The sequence below is a fragment of the Epinephelus moara genome, chromosome 18 (genome assembly GCF_006386435.1).
Source record: "Epinephelus moara isolate mb chromosome 18, YSFRI_EMoa_1.0, whole genome shotgun sequence".
NCBI classification, from domain to species: domain Eukaryota; kingdom Metazoa; phylum Chordata; class Actinopteri; order Perciformes; family Serranidae; genus Epinephelus; species Epinephelus moara.
Window position 1 is genome coordinate 6111742 of NC_065523.1, and position 8200 is coordinate 6119941.

Sequence of the window (8200 nt, forward strand, 5' to 3'; positions counted from 1 at the left end):
TATGAGTTAATCTGAGAGACAGTGGAGCACAAAGGCTCCGGAGAAGAAGCTGAGTTAGTGACATCCAGAATGGCCGAGTTAGCAAGATGCAGTAATAGGATGCGAGAGAGAGAGAGAGAGAGAGAAGGAGAGGAGAGAAGGTGCCCGGTGTACTCCCGGAGCACCCCCCACAGGATGCCCCTGGGGACACGGTCGTAAGCCTTCTCCAAATCCACAAAACACATGTGGACTGGTTGGGCGAACTCCCATGCCCCCTCCAGCACCCTGGCGAGGGTAAAGAGCTGGTCCACGGTTCCGCGTCTGGGACGAAAACCACATTGCTCCTCCTTAATCTGAGGTTCAACTATCGACCGGACCCTCTTCTCCAGCACCCTGGAGTAGACCTTACCGGGTAGACTGAGGAGTGTGATCCCCCTGTAGTTGGAACACACCCTCTGGTCCCCTTTCTTGAAGATGGGGACCACCACCCTGGTCTGCCACTCCAGAGGCACTGCCTGAGATTATGGCCTTATGTCTGTTAAAAATTTTTTAATTCATTAATAATTCAAAATAAAGTTTTTAAATATGTCTGACATTTTACAGCACACTGTGTTGCAAAAATAATACCAGTGAAACTGGCAAACAACCTGAAAACAATGTTCATTCTAAGGTTACATCTCTCACCTCATATTACCCATAGCTATCTCAGCTAAAATTTACATCTGGCCTTAACAATGTGTGAGGTACGCACATTCTTCCTTATGAATACCAGTTTATGTGTAGAAAAAGGTGTAGGCGTGTTTTTATGCATATACATTGTGTATACATCTGGGGCTGTATTCACAAACATTCTAAGAGTGCTCTCAGAGAGCTCCTGACTTGGCCAAAAAATAATTAGTAAGAAGTCCTAGCTCAGGAGAGATTTAGGAAAGTTCTCAGAGCAACCCTGTGCAAGGAGAAGACAGAAACTTTAATCTTAGTGAGGAGGTGTGGTTGACCTAATGGCTAGGTATGATGCATTCTATAAACAGATGTGATTGGTTGTCACAGACACACCCTTTTGTGAGCCTACAAACTGTGGACACCCAGTGGAAATGAATTGAACTGCTGACTGTGAAAGTGTTAGTGTGATCACTCTGCTGGTGGAAGGGTTAGACAGACACACGTCATCACTGCTGCACTGTTGTATTTTTCCAGTTTTCCAAATATCTTAGTGTTGTTATAATTTTATTTATGGCATTATGGCATTAGGTGGGAATTTTAGGTAAAAACTATAATTTTCCTTATTTCTTTGGCAAATTTCCCAGTCAGCCTCAGTTGTTATTTGTTTGTTTTGTGTTAATAAGCACATGTTAACATAGTAAATGATGAACATGGTAAAAATGTTCCCTGTTCAACACCGGCATGTCAGCATCTTCATGGCAAGCTTGTTGGCATACTGGTACTAGCATTTAGCTCAAAGCACCACTGTGCCTTTGGCCCAATTCATAGTTCGGTATGTCTGTAAGGGTCCCCTTTGGTCCACTTGACGTTAATGTCATCATCCACCTATGCACAGACCCCCATGCCGACATCAGCATAGATAGCTCATATTTTGTGACTGCACGGACTGTACACATAGCAAGTGCGCTGACTGCACATGCTCCAATCTCTTGTTTGACACTCCAGTCCAGTCCAAAACACTCCGGTCAGGCCAGCTGCAGCTTCCTCACCAAGGTGAATTTAATTTAAAGTTGGATATTAAACAGGCATTCACTCCAGACCCAGCAGCATCTGCTTGGTTTTACTTTGGCCCAATATCGGCCGTAGGACAGTAAGATCACCTGTGAGTCCTCCCGTTTACTGCTGGGGGCTGACGCGGACCCTCAGTTGTACTATGAATAGATCCACTTGCGAATCTGCAGCTGTCCATGGATGTTCATTGCAGAAAGTATGTCCAAGCCTTAATTACAGCCTCACAGAGCTACTAATGTGACTCTAGCTTCATACACATCACGCAGACATGGGAAATCTTCTAATGTTTCTTTCAGAAAGAAAGTGCTTGCTGCTAAGCTCAAAAGGAAATTCCTTTCAAATAAGAACTTATCATTACTCTGCTAATCAAGAAATCAAGAAAACTGCAGTTTTGGTCGTCACACTGCGGTAGTTTAGATCATTAAAAGACAATATTATGGTTGCATAACTGTACATTTTTGGAAATATTTCTTTCTTCATTTCATCCAGAAACCTTCTGCATTTGACCAGATTCCCAACCATTTTGTAGGGCTGTTAAAAAATGTTGTTTCCATGTTTATCTTTTCACCTCAGGGTCATTTTAAAAATGCATTTGACTCAAATTGCATTTGAATTTGTGTTGTACTTGCAGCTTACCACACACTCTCTCACATATACACTGTCACACACACACTGATGATGGGTTAGGGCTCTGCGCTGTGAGATAAGATAGGTCAAACGCGGTGCTGGGCTGAGTGTGGGTGTTGGGGGGGCTGCATGGTGAATGGCAATGTCCAAAACTAATCGGGATTAACTTCTAATCGCTTCAACCACTGGGCTGCTATGCAAATCAGCTCAATTATGGGCACAGGCCCTGGCCCCTGATTGGCCCTTATCATGACTGGGCTAGGACACAGAGGGGTGGAAGGGGGATGGGGGTAGACTGGTTGGCCACAGCATGGCTGCTCACTTGGAATAAACACGGCTGCTGTCTATGTCGTTCTAGAAATAAGACTGATTCTCTATTCTTTGATTGTTTGTATATTTAATCTATTTTCATGATGCTTTCTGTTTTTATTGTTTTCTTTTTATTATTATTATTATTATTGCTCTCTATTTCTCTTTCTTGGCTAATTTTCTCTGACTGTTTCCTAGACTATCTATTCACAACCCTTGGGGTTATTAAATTCAATGAGTCTGTACACAGGAGTGGGAAAAGAATGATGAGTAAGATGTTGATCCAGTCAAAACTCTGGCCCACACATATGTCCACAATCACTGGCCAGACTGCCATGGAGTTTGCTTTGGATAACAATGTTGGGACCTGACCTCATAAGAGATCTCCAATAAATGGGAAATATCAAAATGGCTACCAGAAATCATTAATTATTATAAATAATAAGAATGTCAATGTCAATGTCAATGTCAATGTCAAGTTTATTTATATAGCACATTTAAAAGCCTAAGGCCAACCAAAGTGCTTTACAAGATGAAATCATCAGCACCAATAAACAATACAAGCAGAAACAGTACAAAGCAGAGAGGTAGAAGAAAACAAAACAAAACAAGACACAACAACAGGTGACTCAACTCAGCCAAAAGCCAGGGTAAACAGGTGGGTTTTAAGACGTGTTTTAAAAATAGAGAATAGAATTAATTATGTTAGATAAAATGACTGGAATTACAATAAATCATGTTGTGGGGAACTATTCCCGACAAGCAAAAAATGATTGCCAGTTAATGATATCACTCTGATAAAATACACCACAGTATCAACTCGGAGCAATAGTTAAATTAATAACCATAACCAAAGTTGCCATGTAAATGGTAAAGGTTGAAGGATTTTGGATTTCTTGACATGGCAGAGGATTACTATTCATTCACTCCTGCAATATTAAACAGACAGCAGGTATGACTCCAAAGTATTTATTCACATGAAAGCAAAAAGAGAGAGAGAGGGAGGGGAAGAGAGGGGGAGAGAGAGAGAGAGAGAGAGAGAGAGAGAGAGAGAGAGAGAGAGAAGGTGAAAGAGAGAGAGAGAGAGAGGGTGAGAGAGAAAAGGTATGTGTGAAACAAAGGCCTTCTTGCCTACAAACAAAATGGCTGACAACCAGAAACTACAAGATGGCTGAATCAAAGATGGCCTCAGATCAAGGGAGGTTTTGGCTGACTGTATGGTCGGTCAGAACAAAGACAAAGGACAAGCAGCAGGAACTTTGAGACTCCTCTTGGGTGTAGCTATGTTGAAAGCCAATTTGTAAGTGATATGTGTAAACTTCTCCCAGGAGGAAACTGATGTTTTGGTCCGGGAGGTCCAAGCTCGCAGTGTCCGAATATACGGAACTGCGAGCAGACCTCCACGGGCTGATGATGCAAAGGTAGCCTGGGAGGAGGTCACCACAATTGTAAATCAATGTTGCGTTTCTTTCGTGCACACGCGCTCTCTCTTTCTCTCTCGCAGTCTCACTCTGTTTCTTTTCTTTTGACTTTTCTAAGATGACAGATGCTGAATATATACTCCCTATCTGATGCTGTGGCTGTTTGTGGTTGGCTGAGAGGGGTGTGAACTCATTAGTTTTTAGCTGTGTTAATCAAATCAGGTTGGGTTTCCATTACGCGTGCCAAGCGTGCCAAACGGTGCCAATCCCCTTTGATCTGACATCAGATGTGACGGGACAGTCGATATAGAGATACATTTATGTGCTGATTGCAGATAGTTGCATTGAATAGTGGTTTTTGTGGGTATTTATTGCATTATTAATGTGCCTGATATTCTGGAAACCTGCCTGTGAGGTTTTGGTGACGTGTGCGCACTGTCCGCTGGTCAGCCAAACTTCGTCTTACACCGGCTGCGCTCCGCCTGCGCTGACAGTAGACCTGGTTTCAGCTGGCGAGCTTTTAGCACACCTTCGGCGAAGCTTTTTGGCACGAAACTGTCACTGCGCCAAGCTAGATCTGTTGACATCTCCCCCTGCTGTGCCGCCACACCCATCTCAGCGCACCTCGGTCTGCCAAACTACCAAACTGAGCGCGTCCTGGGTTGCGCTGCTCGAAACTAGCTCTGCGCGGGGTTCGCCACCCTGCGCCACCCGGTGCCGCGCCGGGAAACTAGAGGCCATTATCTCACGGCATGCTGGAAAACTTCACCCATTTAGCCCCAACACGCTGCAATATGTTAAGTGCACAATGATTGTGTCGTTTATTGGTCTTAAAATAATTAGGCAAAACCAGCTTTATAAATTTTAGTCAAATTGAGTTAAAGCTCAAAAATTGTTGCCTTTACATTAAAAACATGTCAAGCTCACATTCATTTTTGTGTCAAGTGAACAGAAAGTGTAATGTCATTTTTAGGGCTGTAGTCAACCAAAGAAAATCTTGGTCAACTAAAGTCGTACATAATCTTCAACTAATTAGTTTTTTGTTTTTTTTTACTTCTGCGGTGGTGTGGCTGTGTCACTCTGCAGTTAGACCGCTGTCGGCAGTGTGGAAATAAGTCAAAGTGTAGAGGAGACGGACCGGGTTAAGCGGCCGTCCTCTGGGGAAGCCCTCTCGCCTCTCCCTGCAGTTAGGGACCGTTCTCCAAGGTACCGCTGCTTCTCTTCTCAGTTTCTTTTCTGAAGTACACAGTAAACTCCATAGTTTTGAAAGAAAATAGTGTGGGTGTGTGCAGGTGCAAAGATGCATTCTGGGTGGGGCATGAGCGACCGGAGCGAAATTGGAGCGAGAGATAAGGCTCCGCTCCACCTTTTTAAAAAAATAGCTGCTCCCCGCTCCGCTCCGCTCCCGCTCACATGCTCTGTCTCTGCTTGGTGCGCAATCCATATTTGCGCTTTGATTGGGCAGCTCTAGTCTCACAGTCAGCCGACTACGGCAGGGTTGCCAACTCTCATGAATCTGGCATGACTTTCACTCTCTCACGCCCGTTTAACAAATCTCACTCCGCTGTCGCCAAGTTGTTGTTGTTTTTTTTACGTCCAGCCCATTGTGTGGCTTGACCGGACTGCATACTGGATGTCCACTGGATCTGTCGTGTGCGCGATTCGGCCGCAGCGTAGACTCGCTCCGTCCCGTGCCAGGCGTCAATGTCCACTGGAACTGTAGCAGCGCGCACGCCAGCAGCTGGAATTGTCGGATTGCGAGATCATAATGTCCCGCGATAATTTGCGGAAACCCTGGAGGTATAAAGCAGGGCTGGACAGGGACAAAAAAATAGCCCTGGCATTTTTGGCCATGGCGGCCCACTATGATTAATGAAATGCCATACGCATACACTACGCTGTTACCAAAATTAAAATAAATCTCAGTAGTACCCTACGTGCCCTGGAAGAGAGTACCAAGGCTAGAAAATCGATGTGCTCATTCACTTCTCATATACATCCTGGTGGTAGTAGATGGCCCTGGAGTACACAGTGCCTGTGGTGAAAGCACTTGCCAAAGAAGTCATTTATTTCAAAATGTTTGCAAGTACAAATAAGATACATAAATGTCGGCATTTTTTTTGTCCCAGTCCAGCCCTGTACACAGGTCATTGAAAGTCCTTGAATTTATCTATTTCTGTATGAAATTGCATGAAAATAGGATTTCACTGTGTCTCGGGGCAGAACCCCCCGAACCCTCCTTAAAATCTTTCTGTTTGTCACAACAGGACATATTACTGGATTTTTTAAGCAGATGACTATACTACCATAGATTGATGAAATTGACATTAAAACAAATATACGTCTATGGAAGTATGTGGGGCTTAGGCCTATAGATATGAATATGTAAACATACATTAATTTCTTCTGTTTTCCACATGTGCATATTAACTCTTTTAAGGTAAAAAAAAAAAAAAAAAAAAAAAGTGCCGCCATGTCCATGTATGTTTGTGACCACGCACGCACAAGCAGATATTACGTCACAAGCTAAAATCTCACTCCGGCCCTCTGATCAAAGTTGGCAACCCTGGTTTACAGTGTGGGAAGACAGAGATGACTCGCTAAATCGCAACTGTTACACAATGGAGATTGATATTACATTGATATAATGCATAAAAAATGAACAAATGTATTACAAAAGTTACAAAAGTTTTTCCTTATCCGCTGCGAGGGTCCTAAGGACAGAGGGATGTCATATGCTGTAAAGCCCTGTGAAGCAAATTGTGATTTGTGATATTGGGCTTTATAAATAAAATTGATTGATTGATTGATTGATTGACAAAAGTATTCATGGTTTGCCAAAACTTACAATGCTAACATTTTCTTCTGGTGACTTTGCTGTCCAGTATCATAGCTGGGTGTAATCGGGTGTGGTCTGTGGTAATCATGACCACATCGTGTTTTTGATTGGAAACACTTTTGGAAAGCACTGACAAATTATGTTTTCTTTCTGTCAGGGGTGTCAGATCAGGGGACGCTAAAGTGTGGTTTTCTGGAGGACAGTTACAAACATCATATGTTGGCATTTAATTTGGAGGACTGGAAAAAATGAATTGATTTGTTTGTATTGACAAAACTGAAATACTCATGTTAAGTCAAAATTGTGACAATAAGTCAAAAATTTTGGTTTGTAATTTACCGTTATTAAGGATGACTCTATTTCATCATTTGAGGTAGTAAACATTAGATTTAGACTTACCCTCACATAATTTTTACTACATATTTCGAAATTTCTTTTCTTTCTTTTTTTTTTTTTTTTTTCAATTTTCCCAATGGAAATTGTCTTGTATATAAAGAATAGCAGAACCAGTATGTCGTCAGTTCATTCCAACACCTTTGTACCATAGGGGTATAATTGACAATGTAGCCTTAAAGGTGCTGTATGTAAAAATGTGGCCAAAACGGTTACTGCACTCAAATTCAAAATACTGCTGCGAGTCGTGTCCGCCCCCCCTCCCCTACAGATTCGAGGTTGCTGGACAGCGGCACACTGGAGACTGATTTGTTTGCCCACGGGCGGCTGCCATGGCAGGGCTGCGTCGCCGCGTCCTTGATCTTTGGTTTTCCAGTGGACTGTTCAAGCAAGTCCGGCTTCTCTGCTGCTAACGCTGCTGCCGGGATACAGCTGAGGAGACTGCTAATGCTATGTACCGGGACACTGCTAACGCTGCTGCCGGGATACAGCTGAGGAGGAGCCGGCTGCTAATGCTATGTACCTCAAAAACATTTCCAAACTCAGATCCATGTTAACTTATTCCGAGCTAGAAATGATCATTCATGCTTTTATTTCCTCACGTCTGGATTACTGTAATTCTCTTTTCACCTGTCTCAATAAAACTTCATTAGACCGCCTCCAACTAGTCCAGAACGCTGCCGCCAGGCTTCTGTCCAGATCTCATAAGTTCACTCACATCACTCTAGTCCTGGTATCCCTGCACTGGCTCCCTGTTAATTTCAGGATCCAGCACAAGATTCTAACCATCACTTACAGAGCCCTCCATGGTCAAGCACCTGCATACTTGACGGATCTGGTGTCCTTTCATTGTCCTGTCAGGTCACTGCGGTCCGCTGAAGGCCACCTACTTACTGTC

The 8200-nt window shown here is 43.4% G+C and overlaps 1 protein-coding gene across 3 annotated transcripts in view; it reads left to right on the plus strand.

The window, feature by feature from the left end:
• Positions 1-8200, plus strand: part of rbfox1 (RNA binding fox-1 homolog 1) — a 225098-nt gene that overhangs the window by 206216 nt on the left and 10682 nt on the right. The gene's annotated exons all lie outside the window — the stretch shown is intronic.